The sequence below is a fragment of the Antechinus flavipes genome, chromosome 1 (genome assembly GCF_016432865.1).
Source record: "Antechinus flavipes isolate AdamAnt ecotype Samford, QLD, Australia chromosome 1, AdamAnt_v2, whole genome shotgun sequence".
Classification (NCBI taxonomy): domain Eukaryota; kingdom Metazoa; phylum Chordata; class Mammalia; order Dasyuromorphia; family Dasyuridae; genus Antechinus; species Antechinus flavipes.
In genome coordinates, this window is record NC_067398.1 from 34,386,534 (window position 1) to 34,402,705 (window position 16,172).

Sequence of the window (16,172 nt, forward strand, 5' to 3'; positions counted from 1 at the left end):
TTCTTCCTTTTTTCCTTCCTTCCCCATCTCTCCCCCTCCCACTCTATCAGCTCAACTTTACCAGGGCACTTCCATCTGCCTGCAATATAGAAAGCCTTATAGTTGACATCTGACTTTGGAGCAACTCTAGATGGATTTCTTAACTGGATCCCAATGCATCCTGCCAAGCAGCCCCATCCACCAGCCTACAAAATGCTTCTGTATCACTCTCCAATTTTCATAACTTCTTGGCATCAGTGTGGTTCTTTACTAATATTTTTGGAGTCATTATGGGCGACAGGACTAGAGGTGAGGAATCTAGTGGAATGAATAGGTTATTATTAAGTTGGTGCAGCTGAGCTAGCTTGACCCTTAAGGATATTAGTGAAAAAGAATGGCTACTTTCAGGGAAATAATGACATTGTCAAACTTTGTAGAGGACTCTGAACTACTAGAAGGGAAAAACAGAAATGAAAAAGATCTGTTTTATTACATAACATATATGCTATAATATAACAATTTTTAAAGGAAAATAAAATATTTTCAAGTTCTAAATTACTATCCACATATGTGTTAGACTATAACAAACATATTCATATTGACTTCTATTCAATGTCTTGAGGTTTTTCATAATTCATGGTCTCATAAGTCTCATGAGACCAAGAGAGACAAGAAGACAATCCATTCCCCAGATCCACTAGTGAGGGTGAGACTCTTGGCCTGACAGAGAAGGGAACAGAGCCCAGAAAGCCTGACTGTCTGTCGCCTGTTTAATCACTAGACAATGAAGATAATTTGCCGGAGGGTGGGAGGTACTGGTAAATTAAATGTGCCTGTTTCTTCTTCTCAAAGGCAATTAGGAATTTATGGCCAATTTATTATTTTGGATTAAAGACTAGAATCATGCTTTCTCTTAGGAAGATGTACCAACCATCCACAGCTACTTTTTTTTTCCAGGGATATTACTGAAGCCACCACATTTCTTACCTCTCCCCGCCCCCCCCCCCCAATCATTGGCAAGATCCAGTTTTTAATTTTGAGTCCTGTGGTTAGAATGATCATTCACTACAATTAGGCAAATAAAAATAAGCTATTGCTGACTATTCTCAGAAGTCAGTCAAGGAGCATTTAAAAAAAGTGTTTGCTATGTGCCAAGCACAATGCTAAGTGTCAGGGATACAAAAAAGGCAAAACTCATAGTGTTTATTCTAGTAATCAAATAATATTAATAGCTATAACAGTTATTAATCAAATTAAGAACTAATTTCTCTGTCCTCACGTTCCTTCTTCTACCTCACAACACTGAAGTCATGTCAAGTAGCATCCCTCAAGTAGCAGATGTTGTTTCATCTTACTCTCCTAATTACCTTATTCTTCTCTAGTACTATACACTAAAAAAGTTCTAATTAACTGGGGAAGATATCTATAAAAATATTAGAGATAATAGAGTTCAGAAAAAAGTGTTATATCTGGAGTTAGGAAGACTTAGATTCAAACCTTGCTGAAACTTACTAATTCTATGGCAATAAACTCTCTAAACCTCAATTTAGTCATCTGTGAAATGGAAATCAAGACCATGAATGTAAAAATACTTTGCAAACTTTAAAACACTAAATAAAAATCAGATTTATGATTATTTCTATGAAAAAGTATTCAACTTTTTTCAAAGTTAATTTTCTTTGTTTTTAGATATCAATAGGTGCTTAACAGTGTTTGCTTTATGTTTGCAGGTAATTTGTCAATTAAAAACATAAAAGTACTTTGGAAATCCTTAGGATTATAGATTCAGAGGGGAAAGGGATTTTAAAGTTTAACCCTTTCCCAAGGTCATATGGGAAGTAAGTGACAGAGAAAGGATTTCAGCCAAAATTTCTCTTTCTCTTTTTCCCTCTTCCTCCTCTCTGTTCTCCCTCTTTCTCTATCTCTGTCTCTCTATGTCTATGTGCTTTTATCTCTCTTTTTTTCTCTCTTTGCCTCTCTCTTTTCTGTCTCTGTGTCTCTCCCCCTTCTTCAATTACTTATTATCACAAATACTTATTTACATATTTTGTCTCCAGCCCCAGTAGAACATGAAGTCCTTAAAGACAAATGGGGTTTGTTCTTTTGCCTTCATATGCCTAATACCTAGGGCAGTGAGCTCTACTTGTTTGGTGCTATTTAATAAATTTCTAGTCAGATTGGATATAAGTTTATTCTTTGTTACACATTATATATATATTACCTATACATATGTTTCATTACATATACTATATGTTTTGCTTATGTAAGTATATGCATGTACCCATCTAACATATCTATGATAGCTATTTAGATAGCTAGATAGAAGGTAAATGGACAGAAAGACCAAAAGACAGAAAATAGATAAAAAGACAGAAACACCAGAGGTACAGAAGAAACCATAGTGTCTCTTAAATGGTTGTAGGGTCCATTTTTAGATCTGCTTCTTTGTGTGCTTCTGTATTCTTATCCATTAAATCAGGGTAATAAATACCTGAGCTGTCTCAGCACGTTTTTGAAATTTCACAAAAATAACTGTAAAGAAATTAAAATATAAAGGAAAATCATGAGAAGACTAAAGCCAAGTAGACAACTGAACCGAGTTTACTCTGGGTAGCAAAACTCAAGATAATCCAGGTTTTTGTTTTTGTTTTTCCAAGTACCAGCTTTACCAGGAAATGACCAGAAAACAACAACCTTACAAAAAACAAAAAAAACATTTTTATTTCTTTAGGCTCAGCATCATCACCTTTAAGCTGCAGAAATGATGACAAACATCTGCCTCTACTTTGAAAAATACAGAGGTGGAATTAAATACCAAATAAATCTGTAGGACACTGCAAGTTCCTAAGGGATAACTGCTATGTGAAGAGAATGAATTACACAGAAGGAGAAACCAAGGTTTCTTGAAACCATCCTTACTCAAGGACCATGCTGATACCATAAAGATTAAGGCATCCCTACAACTCTCTTCCTGGTGGCTGTAATGTTAGCAAAGAAAAAAAAGTTTGGAATTTGCACGGATAAATTTATGGTTTTATTTTATCCGAATTCAGAAAATGAACATCTGCAAACAGGATTTTAACACCACAGAACAGAGCCTGCAGTCGAATGACGTTTCTAAATGTCATTCCAAAGACTTTAATTTATGACCTTAGTCTGATGAATTCAAAAATAGCAAGCAAACTATTGCCGACAGCTGTTTTCTTTTTTTTTTTTAAAGGAACCCAACTTACCCTTTATTGTATTATACTTTCTTTTCCATTTCTGAAAGAAAATAACGATGTTGTTTGAAAAACAACAGCTGGCTCGCCTTAAGATTTGTGTTATCTTCTCTTGGAACCTGATAACTACCACTGGGTTATGAAAGCTGGAAATAATAACTCAATAAATATTTCTGAATCTATTTCTTCTATCAAGTCTCCTGGTTCTCACTCTGGTCATGAAAATGGAGCATTTGGTACAATTTACCCATGATTCATATTAATAGAAAAATACTTTAAAACCAGGATCTCACATGAGAAAGTTCAATGGAAAATACACAAGAAAAAACACACAACAGATAGTGGAGTGTAAATTGCACAAAATAAGTTACTAACATCATCATCACCATGATGATATTAGCTAGCAATTATGTAGCACCTTAAGGTTTGCAAAGTACTTTACAAATATATTCAATAAGCATTTATTAAACACTTACTATTTGTCAAGCATTCATGCCAAGTCTAAATATGAAAAAGGACAGTTTTCACCTTTAAAGGGCTTATAATCTGAGAGAGGAAGATCACATACAAAGTTGAAAAGGGATAGGAGAGACCCTGGCACTGGATCATCATAGAGAAGTCCAAGAAGTCTAAAATAAGTGTAGCTTGGAGGGAAATTTGACTTTATCAGAAGAAATGTCTCTCCTACCATCCTTCCTTAAATGAAAGAGAATTATTATCTCATTTTCTCCTTATAACAATCCTGGCAAGTAAATGTAAGTATTATTATCTATATTTTACAGATAAGGAAACTGAGGTCAAGAAAGATTAAGTGATTTGGCTCAGAATCACATAGCTAATAACTATTCAAGGTTGGGTCTGAACTTGACTTAAAGAACTGAATAGAATTTTACTTTTAAAAATAATAATAGCCATTTATTTTTCAAAATACATGCAAAGACAGTTTTCAACATTCATCCCTGCAAAACCTTATGCTTCACATTTTTCTCCCTTCCTTCCTACCTTCCCCATCCCTAGACAGCAAGTAATCCAATATAGCTTAAATGTATACAATTCATCTAAACATATTTCCATATTTATCATGCTATACAAGAAAAATCAGATCAAAAAGGAAAAAATGAGTAAGAAAAAAAGCAAGCAAACAACCAACAACAACAACAACAAAGATGAACATACTATGTTGTGATCTATATTTAGTCCCCATAGTCCTCTCTCTGAATGAAGATGGCTCTCTCCATCACAAGTCTTTTGGAATTGGATTGAATCACCTTATTGTTGAAAAGAACCACGTCCATCAGACTTGATCATCACATAATCTTGCTGTTCCTGTGTAAAATGTTCTCTTGGCTCTACTCACTTCACTTAGCATCAGTTCATGTAGGTCTCTCCAGCCTTCTCTGAAATCATTCTGTTGATTGTTTCTTGCAGAACAATAATATTCCATAACATTCATATACCATAACTTATTCAGCCATTCTCCAACTGATGAGCATCCACTCAGTTTCTAGATTCTTGCCACAAACATTTTTGCACATGTGGATCCTTTTCCCTTTTTTATAATCTATACAGATTCAGTAGAAACAATGGTGGATCAAAAGGTATACAGAGTTAAGTTTAATAGCCCTTTTGACATAGTTCCAAATTGCTCTTCAAAACAGTTGGATCAGTTCACAACTCTACCAATAATGTATCCCACATTAGTTTTCCCACATCCCCTCCAACACTTATCATTATCTTTTTCTGTTATTTTAGCCAATCTGAGAGGTGTCAAGTAATACCTCAGAAATGTCTTAATTTGCATTTCTCTAATCAATAGTGATTTAGAGCATTTTTATATGACTAGAAATGGTTTTAATCCCTTCATCTGAAAATTGTTTGTTCATATCCTTTGATCATTTATCAATTGGGAAATGGCTTGTATTCTTATACATTTGAGTCAATTCTCTATATATTTTAGAAATGAGGCCTTAGACCTTTGGATATAAAATTTTCTCCCCAGTTTTCTACTTCTCTTCTAATCTTGGCTGCATTGGTTTTGTTTGTACAAAAACGTTTAAATTTCATGCAGTCAAAATTATCCATTTTGTATTTCATAAATGGATAACCTTGACAATATTAAATTTAAAAGTTTTAGTTCTTCTTTGGTCAAATTCCTTCCTTCTTCACAGATCTGAGAGGTAGACTATGCCTTGATCTTCTAGTTTGCTTATAGTATCATCCTTTATGTCTATCGTGAACCCAATTTGACCTTATATTGGTATAAGCTGTTAGGTGTTAGTCAATGTCTAGTTTCTGCTGTATGATTTTCCATTTTTCCTAGGAATTTTTGTCAAATAGTGAAACTCAGGACTTCTTGCTCAATTCAAAAGTCTAACACTCTATCCAATGTGCCACCTATTTTTCTTCCAACACTGAAAGTAACTTATAACTAAATTATAAGAATTCACTGAGTATTTTTTTCCTTAGATATCCTGAAATTTCTCTTCAAAATGTTAGATTAGTAAGAACTATGAAGCCCATGAAGTGCTCACATGCATTCTAATTGGTACTTTTTGAAGTTATAAATATGTAAAATGAAGTTACAAGTATATAAAATGTGGTCATTGGTTCCATCTCTATTCTACTAGAATAGAGATATCTAGAGGAAAGTTGAACAATATGACTATTTTAGAGGATACACTGTTGTCACTAAGAGGGATCCACAGTCCCATAAAAAAGAAGGTTCTCCCTTCTTAGATGTAAGTAGCAATAGCCACATCTTATGGTTCTGTGTACATCCTTCCAGATATCTTCAACAGATAATGCTATTTTCTTTATTTCTAGCCTGCTTATCCTTGAAAAAGAAAAGCTTAAAAAATGAACCTTGCTTCTCAAAACTGTCTCTCTAATGTAGTTATTTTAAAAGCACTAAGTAACATCAAACTTTTGCTACAGTTTCTGACATGGAAAAATTGTTTGAATATATAAAAAAACAAGGTCATAATTATCTTGATTTCAATAACAGAAAATACAGAAGATTATTAGAAAGTGAGGGTGGATTTTCATTTAAAGATTTTTTTTTCATTTTTTTGCATTATGATTTCCTATTCAAAATTTTCTTCATTCTTATTCATAAAGGAAATTCAGAAGGCAAAGTCAATCCCAAGCACAGCGCCTAAGGGATTCACAGTATCATTCACTGGCTTCCTCAGTCTACCCTCCCATTCAGAGGAAGTTGTGTTATCTATCACAAGGGATGTATAGAGGGCCTGGCTTAGGATGGGGAAGATTTTGGAGCCATGTCCTGTCTCTGAAGCACACTGAGGAAGTTTTGAACTTTCTGAGCAGGATAAATGCAGAGTGGCCACTCATATCCTGGTAGAGCTGGGTAGTTTTTGAAACTATAAGCAATTCAGAAATCTGAGGCAAACCTTGGAAGCATTAAGTCAAGCATATACTGGATTGAATTTCTCCAGATAATCTATATTTCTGTTCCCATTCCTAGTCCCACTCTCACCTATCAGCTTTACCAATGACCAGAGAAGCACCTTCCACCCTGTAGCATCAATATCTCCATCTATAAGCTGGAAAAGTAATTTAGACATCTGCCTCTACCTTAGAATGTGACCAGGTGTCCCCTTCTCCAATGAAATTATAGGTTCAGTAAACTCCATATACTGAAGGATAGCACTGAATAGTGTGGAGGCTCTTAATCTATTTTGGGTTATGATACCTTTTGCAGTGATATCTATTTACCCCTCTTCAAAATGCATTGAAACCAATTATATTGAAATATTTATTTTTTATGTATTCAAATTCATATGCAAACCATGATCTGTCCATCATTATCAAAATATTAAATAAATAAAACTAAAAACAAGTTCATTGACTCCAGGTTAAGAAAAAGTGGCAAAGGAAGCCTCAGACTCAGAAAGACCCAGATTCAAATTCCATTCCTGACAAACTGGTATGTAATTGGGCAACTCACTTCACCCTCTCAGTATTCAGAAAATGCTCTAAGAATATGAATTATAAAACAGTGTCCATTCTGCTTTGGCAGGGAAGAGATTCCTCACCCAGAGTTACCTACACTGGTAAAAATGTGAGGGGAAAAAACCTAAAAGGTAATTGAACATACTATAGTTTAGATGCCTCTATGACTTGCTTACCCAGCTAGATGAACAAAGTATCCTAACCAGATTACATTAGAATAATACCCCAAATGTTTCTATTCAGCCCTGGAATAAAGTCACAAGAGTATGCTTCTCTGGAGCCAGAGTGCCCACTCATTTTCTTTAAGAAGTTACTTTCTTTTCTTCTTGGGTGAAGTCCCCTGCCCAGCTCTGTTCTGAATGTAACCTCAAAGCAACTGGAGTGGGCACCATGGATACAGAGAGAAGCCAGAAGCTTACCACACTTGGATAGCCACTTATAAGAACCAAGAGCTGCAAACAGTTCCTAAAAGGCTGACTAAGGCGCAAAATAACTCCTACAATGTTAATCTTTTGTCCAAAGCACCCAGCTCTGCCAGGCCACATGTCAATATATACAGGTTTATTAAAATGAGGCATTTGCTGATAATATTTATTGCCATTCAAATTCCTGATCTTATAAATGAGATTTGGTTGACTATTTCCATAATCCCAAGGCAGCACAACTTGCCAGAGGAATGCTACAACACAATTCTTTTTTTCTTTCTTTCAAAGTTCTCAAGAATATTTAAAAGAACATTCTTTAGTGTCAAATTGCTAGATGAACTAAAAATTTTTTCAATAGGCATTTGTTGAGTATTTGCAGTGTGCCACGTATTCTGCTGGCAGCTAAGAAAACACCGAAGCAGCAGAAAATACCCTTTGCACCCTCTCAGAACTTAAGATCTATTTAGGAAAGCAAGAATAAAACCCCTAACAGAAATACAGGAATTCATAGAGCTCATAAACAGAGCAAACATGGATCAGTTCCATTGGCTTGTGAATGCTCATCAATTGCCCCACAGATGATTCTTCTTCTTCAGTACCCTCAGAGGTTCTTGTGAGGAAAGCATTTTGTAAAGCCTAAAGTGAGTTGTTGTTGCTTTTATTATAATTCTCATTATCCTCAATTCACAGATTTGTTTTTGGCATTTCCGTTCACAGCTTGGTGGTTTATTTTGATTGTCTGTCCTTAGAGGCTTTACCCAACAAAAACTTTTAGTCGAGTCTGTTAATTTGACAGATTCTGATATTCTCTCTTGTTTTGCTCCCAAAACATGGCACTCCAAAAGAAAGAATATTGAAATGAAATAAAGAAATGTAGAATAAATAAAAAATAAAGAGTACTTTTCCTGAGTTCTGATCCCAGATCATTCCCTTTGTGAGCTTGTGGAAGTCACCTTCACCATAACTCCTACTTCATTTTCGTCATTATGAAGGAAGCAGCTTAAGATAAAGGAATCCTACACTCTTTTCTAACTCTAAGTCCATGATTCTATGGCCCCTTTGCATAAGGAAGAAATGCTAAGGAAGATAATACTTTTCAGGGGCAGCTATTAGTTTATAGTACAATACTAGTAAGAGCCATAAATTTATCAAATGAATAACTGAAAAAAATTACTCAGAAATAAAAAATAAGTTCTCAGAATATTTCTGTAGCTCAGTAGAAAGGAATTACTATTTAATGTGTATGGAACCATCTTGATAGCACACTTTCATCAGAAAGGCACATACACATGTTAGCTGTAGACCCACTATTATTCATTTCCTTCATAACTTGTTTCCATATTTGACAGAACCCCATCAACTAAGAATCATCTACTGAAATGATATTCTGGATACCTTATATAGAATAATTACTTACATATAGGCAAGGACTTAAAGAGGAGTCAATTCCAACCACAGGATCACAAGAGCATATTTGTATAAACAAAAAGGGAAAGATCTATATGTATAAAAATATTTTATCTCCAGATCTTTTTGTAATAGAAAAGAAGTGGAACTAAGGGGCTGCCCATCAACTGAGTAATGGTTGAAAAAATTAAGGAATTTGTGTAAAGGATTGCTATTGTGCTTTAAGAAATACCAAAGAAATGTTTTTGTTTAGTCATTTTTCAGTCATATCTTGGTCTTCATGATTGTTTTTGGGGTTTTCAAGGCAAAGATACAGGAATGATTTGCTACTTCAGGAGCAGTAGAATTGATCCACTTCATCTCATTTTACAGAAGAGCAAACTGTGGCAAATAGTGGTAGGAGATTTGTTCATTGTCACACAGCTAAGTATCTGAAACCACATTCAAACTCAGGCCTTTCTGAGCATAGGTCTAGTGCTCTATCAACTGTCCCACCAAACTGCCCAACCAAGGGGTTAAGTTCAAAGAAACATAAGAAAACTTATATGGGAATGTATAGAGTAAAGTGAGTAAAGCTAGAAAACTAACTTAGACAATAATAGTATTTTAAAGACAAACAACTTTGTTTTAAGACTTAAAATTTTTAACACTTTAATATGGATTGAAAATTCTAATCAATGAAATGACCAATTATGATTTCATTGGACTAGTGAAGAAACATATTACCCACCTCAGGAAAGAGAATGGTCACAAAACTGCAGTCTGATGGAACATGGCCAAAGTGGACATTTGTTATTTAGGACTGCAGATTTATTTTTTTTAAGTATTTTTTTTTCTTTTTCTCAATTGGAGGAGGGAGGTAAAGAGGATGAAAAAGTAGACTTTTGTTAATAGACAAAAATTATAAATTAGAAAAGATTTGTATTCAGGATCATAAGATTTTTGATACAGGTTCCTAACATGTCTAGCAATGTTTACCAAGTCAGGTGAAATACCACATCCAATATATAAGTGTAGGGGGTGAAGTGTGTGTGTGTGTGTGTGTGTGTGTGTGTGTGTGTGTTGTGTGTGCGTGCGTGCACGTGTGTGTGTGTTTAGCATTGCTCACATTATATTTCCAATGGAGTATTCCTTACACAGTATTTCTTTTCATGGTATATATAGATACTTCCCAACCTATAAGGAAAAACCAAAAGTCCTTATGCTGAACACTGATTAGTTTCATTCCATGATCCTTCCAATAAACACTGGAAAAGTCACAAATCTCTACATGCAAAAATGTGTTCAATAAATTGCTTCTTTCCTTAATGAGTTAATGATGCTATGTTTGGAGCATTTTTAAAGCATCATTTCACCACAGTGAGTGCTGCAGAATACAGAGTAGAATGCATTTTCACATTTGCAGAAAAGTACTATTACTGTGTATCTCCTTAACCAACTTAGAAAAACATATCTTTCTATTTTCAGCCTTCTTTAGTCATAAGTGCTTTTGCTAACATATTTTGTACTTTTCTTCCTGGCTACATAGAGCAAATTATTTTGCTCTCTTGAAATAAATAAGAAAAACACAACTTTTGCAGAATTACTCTCTTTAAAGCTGATGAAATTACTAAGGTGTATATACTTCCACGGTTCAATTTATACTCTAACAAGCTCCTCTCCAAACCCAACTACCATTCTTAAAATACCGTGTACTTAGCAGTGACTTAAATTCAACACTTTGGCTCATCATCAGTCTGCCCTGTGAATCCAGTGATCAATACCTGTATGATGACACATGCTTACTCACCTCATATCAGCTTCTTCATCTTCTACACAAAATGAACTGGTTTCATCCTAGCTTAATTATTTTATAACTAATTTTTATCTGATTCTGAAACTAATTTAATTAAAAAGAGAGAAATCAGTCAATAAACATTTATCAGAAACTAATATAGAACCAGACACAAAGCCAAGTGGAAGGGATACAAAGAAAGGAAAAAGACAATCCCCTGCCCTCATGGAGTTAATAATCTAATTAGGAAATACAACTCATAAAGGCAGATAAAGGTGGGTATACCTTCTCCAAATTGGAGGGAGAGGTCCCAGGGGCAGAAAGTACTTGGGGAGATATGTTTCAGAAACGATGTGGGAGGCCATGGAAGGGTTTAATCTTAGTAATTTCACTATCTTGAAGAAATTAATTCTACGAAAAGATAAGCATTAAGAAGATATAAAAATAATCTCACACCTTAAGACAATTAGCTCTATAGATCAATTTTTTCTGTCCTAAAATATGGAGACATCAATGAAATTGCAAGAAAAAAATCACATTATTTTACTGACTGCTTGATAAACCTATAATATCAACATTAAAGTTTTCATAAACTCATTTGGAGTGTTCTTAGCAAAGATACTGATGGGACTAGCCAATTCTTCTCCTGCTCATTTTACAGATGAGAAAACCGAGGCAAACAGGATTAAGTGACTAGTCCAAAACACTGTCTGAGACCAGATTTGAACTCGAGAAGATGAGTCTTCCTGACATCAGATCTTCTCTCTGTCCATTTGCCAAGCATCTGTCCAATCATGGGACAGAGGTTTCCAAAACTCTTAAACTATGGCTCACCCAAAGGGGAGTAAAGGGACACATGTGTTAGCATGGTCAGGCTAAAGATTATAAATAAAGGAGCACCAAATTGGATGTCATTAGGAATGCATAAATGATGAGGATGAACTGGTGAATGAGAGATATAGACTGAAGACTCTACTGATCTCTACTCAGCATCAAGAGAATTTGAGGAAGGTAATCGACAGAGGCAACTTTTTAAGAAAATTTTAGGAAAGTCATGAAAAGCAGATACATAGAAGAGACAGACATGGATAAAATGCCATTTATATCACTAGAGGGCCTATTACATTGATATTTAGAAAAGAGTATATTCTAGATATTGGGCACGATGTATGTAAAGGTCTATTTGAATAATGTCTTTCGAGTTGTATTTGATTGGAAGAAAAAATAATTACACAACAGCAAATCTTATTCTTGGTTACATTAAACAACTAAAGCATTTTAAGATTACATGCATTTCTATTCATGTATCATTTTGTATTTTCTTACATACCAGCAAACATGATATGAATAATCAGCATCAATCTCATAAATCCAATGTGCTTTCTTGTTTCTTCAACAAATGCATAAATTCTATCCACCCTTTCCTGTGTTTCTTTGTCTGTAGCATTTTTAATAATCTCATGGCTGAGAATAACTTTTCTTTAATTTTCACTGAGTATTCACTTTACATTTACTCTATAAATTTACAAAATACATACTTCAACAACTATTATTTTTCTTCTAATAAAAAAATTAGTATTTATTCTTGACATTTTGTCATGAAGATTTTCAATACAATATTTTCCTGGCTTGGAAAAAGCTTCAACTCCTGGAAATCATCATAAACAGGCAATATTGTAGACAAGATAAACTTGACCCATTTAGACACTAATTTTAGAATAGCTTTTATACATAAAAAGTAAGTAATCAATCTGGAAGAAATCATATCTACCTAGCTAACGTACCTACACATTATGGGAATCCTATCCAATTCAACAAATATCATATACCTACTGTGTACATGGCTCTATCCTAGGCACTGGGAGTACAAAGCACAAGAATGAAAACCAGTCCTATCCTTCAGAAACTTGTATCCTTCTAGAGCACAAATAATGGATATAGATAAACAAAATAAGATAATTTAAATAAAGAAAGCCCCTTGACTACTAGGGGATTAGGAAAGGCTTGAGAACAAAGAACTTTTCATGAATCTAAGGATTTTAAGAGACAGAGATTAGAAAAGAATCCATTCCAGACAAGAGTGAGAGCCAGTGTAAAGACACTTTTTAATAATGTGTATTGTGTACATTGTCCACAGTTGTTAGTATCTTGTCTCTCTGGTTAGACTTGTGAGCTCATTTCAGGGAAGGCGACATATTTTACCTCTCACTGTATGTTTAACATTTAGCACTGTAGCTGGTATATAATAAATTAGTAAATGTATGGCAATTGATCGACTCAACTGCTAATATTGGTTGAAGGTAACCAACAAGGAGAGATCTGTTTAAACATAGGTTTTCCTTTGCTCTTTCTTTATTCCTCTTTTCTCACCTCCCACATTTTTTGGTGGCAAATTTTTCAGAAAAGCTTTGTCTTAGACAATTTCATCTCTGGGTTTTCATGATTAAAAACCCAGTGGATGGTTTTAAATAACTATCTAGGATGACTACATTTTGCAAGAACCCTATATTAATCATCTTTAAATTCAATAACAGTTTTTGCTTCTAATTTCTTTTCTAATTTTAACTTTACAAAAAGTAATATAAAAATAGCATTATAGACCATGGACCCAGTATTGTGCCGGCTAAATCTAATCAGGTCTCTCAACACTTTTGACCAAAGTAAACCTTATTAATAGCAACCTACTCTGGTGAACAGCACATTAGTAATCACAACAGTATATGACCATTGGAATTAAAAAAGGAACAAAACCATAAGAAATATGAGGAAAATAAAAATGCTTATCATACCACACAATCTCCAATGGAATGGAAACTTCTTTGGGACTTGTACCATTTTTCTTTTGTCACTATCTCTAGAGTGTAGGACATAATCTGGCAAACAGCAGACTTTGGATTGCCAAATTTAATGGTTAATATTCATGTACCAGACTGAAGTTTTAACAATGCTTTATATGAAATATCTCTCCAAAGCCCTGTATAATTATTACTGTCTTCATTATATAGATGAAGAATGAAGGCATAGGGAAGATAAATGATTGGTTTATGATCACAAGCTAACCCAGTATCAGAGACAAGATTCACAATCAGGTTTTCTTGCCTAAAGTCCATCACTGCACTGATTAAAATAACATTTAACCATAGCAATAACATAAATAGCAATAACTCATTTATGGTATTAAAGGCTGAATTTTCATTGAGCATTCAGAAAAATTTATTACTGTGTGTCAATCAATCTACCTTTTTGACCTACAAATTATGCTTTATTTCCACAGTCACTATATACTACCAGACAACAGTTACCTTCAAAATTATGGCCAAAATAAATGGGATCATTGCAAAGGACCTGTGGGAATGTCATTGGTGATAGAACATGCAGTCATATAAAAACACTTGACAGAATAAAAAAGCCCAATGCTAAAACAATGGACATCCTACTTCAAGAGTCATTTATTTTAAAACCTTGACCATACATTCTCCTTTACCAGATATTTCCTCAGACTAAAACTGAAAATGGCTCCCATCCAGAAAATAAAAATGAAGTGCTTCCAATAAATTATAAAATATACTGAATTATCCAGGACTCCATTTTGGAGAAGACTCACTATTTCTTTAAATAACTGGCATGAACTTCTCAGTGGTTTTCTAGGGAACCCCAGAGAGGTTTAGTGACTTATATGCAAAGAGGCAAAACAATCAATTCCTTTGGACTCCAATTCTAGTGTTCTTTCCACTAGTTCACATTAATATAGTAGTCTATTAAAGTAAAGCGTCTGTAAGGTCTATTAAAGTAAAGTAAAAGTCTATTAAAGTAAAGAGTTTACAGACAGCAATATTATAAAGAAAATTACAAATACACGTAAATATTGGCAAAGATTAATCCCAATTTATGTAACTGATGGTTTTCCTTAGCCTTCATTTTTAAAGTTGTGGAATACATTATGGAATATATGCTTGATTGCTCTTCCAGAAGAGTACATCAAAAAACAGTAATAGAGCATAGGTTTTGTATTCATTTTTCAAAGGAGGAAAAAAAAACTGAAATCTTTACCCCAAAAAGAGCTCAGAAACACTGCATTCAGTTCCCAGTTAGCACTGATCTTCCTCTTGCCTTAAGGACGCAGCAGATGACCTTTAAATGGTACTGTCAACATACTCTATTTCTAAATCAGCTTAACATGTTTGCTATAAATGGAAACCACGTTTTTGGTATTTCTGGTGGCTGTTATTGAACTGTGTGCGCTATAACTTGCCAAGTGATGTTATTATAGAGAAACAAGGTAGAGGAACTACATGAATCAAAAGCCATCTTTAGGAGAAAGCAAAGATGGTCGATTTGCAGGAAGTACAAACCACATTGACAGAGTCTTAAATCCTGTATTAAAACCAGTAACTATTTTCTGCAATTGACTGTGTTTACACTTTGGAGTCTGAAGTCTGCCCTCCTATAGCTACTACTTTAGGCAGTTTCATTTATGGGTCCACAGAGAATTGCCTTCTTCACGCTTCTGCAATTTTTCTAAAGCCAATTAAAAACTGAAAAATGTTCCTCAGATGCTAGATTTTCAACAGACTGCTTGCTCAGATTACAATTCAAAATATAAAATTATCATTTGGGTTAGAAAGTCAAAAGGAAATAACAGGGAGTTCAAACTTTCAACAAGTACAGCTAACACTCAACATGAGGTACATGTGCACACACTTTTAGTATATATATTTGCTCATTTTAAAGGAGAAAAATCATTCCATATCTTATGAGAATAAGCACTATCAGAGAAATACAGAGTGATCATGAGAGTTCAGAGGGGTAGTCCCTGTCATTGCATCTTATTTGACAAAGAGTTGGGCTTAGAATTAGTAAAGAGTTGGTATCAAATCCCTGCCTCTAACACTGATGGTCTGAACAAGTTAATTCTCTTTGCCTCAGTTTTCTCAATTATAAAGTGGGAATAGTAAAAAGCATCTTATTTGATCACGTTTGGCTCTTCATGATCCCATTTGGGATTTTCTTGGCAAAGACCCTGGAGTGGTTTACTATTTCCTTTTCCAGATCATTTTACAGATGAAGAAACCGAGGCAGAGTTAAATGCCTTGTCCAAGGTCATACAACTAACAAATGTCTGAGGTCAAATTTGAACTCAGAGTGATGAGTCTTACTGACTGCAGGTCCAGAACTCTATCCACTATATCACCATTCTGCCCCTTTAAAAAAGGAACTACTTTATAAAATTACTGTGAGGTTCAAATGTAATCATATATGTAAAGTGCTTTCTAAACCTTAAAGTATTAAATCAATGTTGGTTGTTTTTTTTTCCTAGTTATTATGTGCTTATTCAAAATGAATACTAAATTAGGATTACGTCACTGGGGCTCAGTGATAAAATCCCTATAAAAT

General features: G+C 34.3%; 1 protein-coding gene across 2 annotated transcripts in view; it reads right to left on the reverse strand.

Annotated features, from left to right (window-relative positions):
• The window catches only part of PDZRN3 (PDZ domain containing ring finger 3), a 275,996-nt gene that overhangs the window by 197,108 nt on the left and 62,716 nt on the right, over positions 1–16,172 (reverse strand). Inside the window, exon 1 of one of the 2 annotated variants that reach the window (XM_051980938.1) lies at positions 14,829–14,894. The exons of the other annotated variant lie outside the window; for it this stretch is intronic. The gene's annotated coding sequence lies outside the window, so the exon portion shown is untranslated. Of the gene's footprint in view, positions 1–14,828; positions 14,895–16,172 lie in introns of those variants that run through there. 2 annotated transcript variants of the gene reach the window in all.